This window comes from Elephantulus edwardii, unplaced genomic scaffold (genome assembly GCF_000299155.1).
Source record: "Elephantulus edwardii isolate Elephantulus edwardi_28Jun2011 unplaced genomic scaffold, EleEdw1.0 scaffold00024, whole genome shotgun sequence".
Taxonomy (NCBI): Eukaryota; Metazoa; Chordata; class Mammalia; order Macroscelidea; family Macroscelididae; genus Elephantulus; species Elephantulus edwardii.
The window spans coordinates 22,019,279-22,023,247 of record NW_006399774.1 but is presented as its reverse complement, the minus strand read 5'-3'; positions in this window follow the sequence as shown (position 1 = coordinate 22,023,247).

The following is a 3,969-nucleotide window of genomic DNA, read 5'->3' as shown; positions in this document are numbered from 1 at the left end:
CATGTAGACCTCAGCTAGAAAAACAGAACAGCTTAAGGTGAAATGTTCCTGCCTTTTAAGTATCTGCCACAACTTGTAGTGGTAAGGGAAGCATCGTTTCCCCTGGACCCACAATCAACACTGGTAGCAACAGTTAAGAAGTCTAAGGACATGTTACACTGGAGAAATTAAAAGACATCTTGAAAGTCTTAAAGAGCAAGGATGCCAGTTTAAAGATAAGGTGGACCTGATGTAACTGATGATATTTTCAATTACTTCCTACACATCTGAAAATTGGACAATGAATAAAGAAGACCAAAGAAGAACAGGTGCCTCTGAATTGTGATGTTGCCAGAGTTTTCAGTATCTCATAAACTACCTACAGAACAAACGCATCTGTTTTGGAAAAAGTGCCAGTCGAGTGTCCCTTAGAGACAAGGGTGGTGACACTTCATCTCACTCACTCTGGGTATGTCAGGAGAGGCCAGTCCTGGAAAAAGACATCGCTCTAGGAAAGGTCAGCAGGAGAGAAGACTTCCAATGAGATGGATTGACACGGTGATGGTGACCATGGACTTGAGGATGGCCAAGATCATGAGGATGACACAGGATTGACATGGTGATGGTGACAGTGGACTTGAGGATGGCCGAGGTCATGACAACGACTCAGGATTGACACGGTGATGGTGACCATGGACTTGAGGATGGCCGAGGTCATGACAACGACTCAGGATTGACACGGTGACTGTGACAGTGGACTTGAGCATGGTCAGGATCGTGAGGATGACACATGATGGACACAGTGACTGTGACCATGGACTTGAGCATGGCCGAGATCATTGACAATGGCACTGGATTGGCAGGCATTTGGTCTCTGTCTTCTGTGTCCCCTCTCCTTACAAGGACACCGCTTAAACGGGACTAACCCCACTCCAATATGACTTCAGGTAACTCAAAGCATCTTCAAAGACCCGCTTTCAAAACAAGGTCCTTTTATATGGTGTTCACGTAGTACCAGGGCTTGGACTTGGAGCACATCTGGGGAGCTCTGGTGTGTTACGTGCCGTGCTAACAGAGGCCAGAGGATCAACCATCAGCTGTCTGTGGGAGTAAGAAAGGCAGTGTCCTTCTGTAAAGCCCGGGAGGAACCAGTGGAGGGGCGCAGCGAGTCAGGATAGACTTGAATAGTCGTTTTGTCGGGTACCAGGGGGTCGGCTCTCACCCACAGCAGCCCGTGGACGGCAGAGCGGAACCCCACCTGGTCTGTGTCAGTCTTGCTGTCTGCTGTGTGTAAGGCCCGGCAGCAGCCGTTGTCCGATTCCACCTTATTGTGGGTTTTCCGCTTTTTTCCACTGACCTTTCACTTTTCGAGTCACGATGACCTCTCCCAGGGACTGACCCCTCCTGCTAACCTGCCCGAAGGAGGTGAGATGAGTGCCCACCACACTGCGTCTAAGGAACCGTCGGACTCCTTCAAGCCTTGCAGGTTTGTCTGGTTCTCTTTGGTGGTCCATGGTGCGCTCACAGCTCCTCTCCGGACAGTTCAAAGGCCATTTCTGGGCTTCCTGCTTTATCGCCTGCGTTCTCATGAATGTGGATCAACCACAGGCAGTTTGTTTATTTGGGAAAATTACTCAGCCAAGAACACTCCCTCTCTCCTTTCAGTTTATGAAAAAGGAGATCCTTTTCCACACGGAGGGCAGGACGCACTCTCTGCGGGGGCCCGCATTGCTCTGACTTCATTGCCCAGGAGAGCAGTAACTTCCCGGGACCGGCTTCCACGCGGCTGATGCCAATTTGTGTCTCCAGTTTCACAGTGACTTTGCAGCCCAGGGATCTTGAAACGCTTCCCTCTGCTTTTAGTGTGTGGTCCCCACAGTAAGGATTCTTTGTCAGCCAAAGCCACCTCGGGATTCTTCTTGGAAATGGAGGCATCTTAGGGGAATTTCTTGTAAATCCACTTTTTAGGTGTTGTTCTCTTTGAAAAGTTGCTCAAGTTTCTGGGAATTTGATTGAATACTCTTATCTCATTGCACATAATTTGTTAGGTCCTTCGCGGAAATATTTTTAAAGTATTTAAATGTAATCATTATTTCTTTTCCAAAAACTGGGATTTATTTCCTGTAATGCTTCATTTTCCCTAAAGCTGGTTTTACCAACAAGCTAACTGAGTGAGGCTTTGGGATTGCTTTTTCTCTCTGAGCGTTACCTTTTTCTCTCTCCTTTGCCTTTGTGTTTTGGTCTCCTGGGGCCTCTAGGACCTGCCCATGCCCTTCGCCGTGCACAGGGGGTTTGCAACCTCTCCTCTCCGTTGGCAGCTGCGCTTTAAGCCCTGTACCACCATCCCCTGCCTCTGCTCTGCATGGCGGTCGCTGTGCCTCTGCAGCTCATGGCCGGAATTACCACAGGGTTAAAACGGTGTTGAGAAGATAACCCACGAGGTGGCTGTTCACTTTGAACCAGCGATGGTTCCCACTGCCCGTGAGTCAGTTCTGACTCTGACGCGCAGGCCTGAACAGAACCAGCCTGAGTGCTGCCAAGACCTCGTCTCTACAGAGGCAGACGGCGCCATCTTCTTCCTGTGGGGTGACTGGTGCATCCGAACCACCAACCCTGAAGTTAGCAGTTGAGCATTTTAACCAGCAGACTGTTTTTGTTGTCGTCGCATATCGCTGAGTCAGAGCTGAACCATAGCTGACCCTCTGGCGGGTTTTCAGAGGCAGTTAATCACACGGGAAGAGTTGTCCATTCTTCTCCCATGAGGCAGCTGGTGGTCTCGAACCAAGTACCAGCGGGATTGCAGTGCAGCTTCTTGGCACTAGGCCATCAGGGCTCGCAGGGGCAAGGATGCAGAGTGAACGGGACCTGGAAGTTTGAGGCCTGAGCCCTGCTTTCCCTGATGGACGTGCCAGTCTCTTGAGCGAGCCTCATTCCCCAGCTCCTGAGGCACCGTCTGTGGAACGTGTGCGGGGTTCAGCCTGTTTATCAGGGTCCCATTTGCATAGTTTAAAAATAGGTGTCGTGCGAAGCCGTGAGCCACTCTCAGCAATCCCTAAAGGACCCTTCTAATAGCTCTTTGTCTTGGGAACAGCTAACTGTGGAAGGTGTGCGGCTCAGAGCTCTCAGCAGGTGGGTGGATGCTGGTGGCAGAGTCTGCACACCTCTGGGACTGTCTTCTCCCCTCTGCCCTGGCCTCTCCCCACTGTCCCAGTCAGTCCACTCCTCCCAGGGCACAGCAGACCAGTCTCTGTAGACTTCGACTGCCAGTGGCGTTGGATGTGTCAAAGAGCAGGCCTCCCGCGGCCTCATGATGCTGATGGATGATAGACAGGAGCGGGCGCCCAGCAGGCCTCCTGCGGACTCACGGCGGGGAAGGACGGAAGCGGGTGCCTGACAGTTCTGGTTGGGGGCTTGGACCCGTGAGCTTTCTGGTGGTGCCTCGTCCCACCTGCCGCCTCCCAGGGTGGGGTTGGGGGCTCCCGTTTACCGCTTCCCGTGGAAACATCAAGGTGTTGTGTCAGCTCACCAGCACTGTGTCCGTGATTTCCCTCACTTCACTACAAAATAAACAAATCGTTTTCCTCATCCCCGTGTGACCTGTCGCTTGCTGCTCCTGTCACCTTACCAGTCAAGGGTGGGAACCTTTTTACCCTGTGCTGTCAGCTGAGGGCGTCCAGTCAGAGTGTGGACACCGTGGCTTTTCTCCTGCATGGAAGAAACTTCCCAGATCCTTCCCAGGCAGCTGTGAGGAGTCCGCAGGAGGGGACCTGAACCCGCCTCCTCCCGGCACTCAGGCCTCTGTGGACCTGGAAATGCGACAGAGGAGCTCTGGCTGCCTCAGATACGATGTGGATTTCTATCGTTTTACGTGATGAAGAGACAAAGCGGCAGTGGGTCACTTTCTGAGACACCATTCCAAAGTGCTTTTGAACAACAATGCCACGTTGAAGACTAAGAGGTGCCTGACATAAGCCATAGCATTTCAACTGC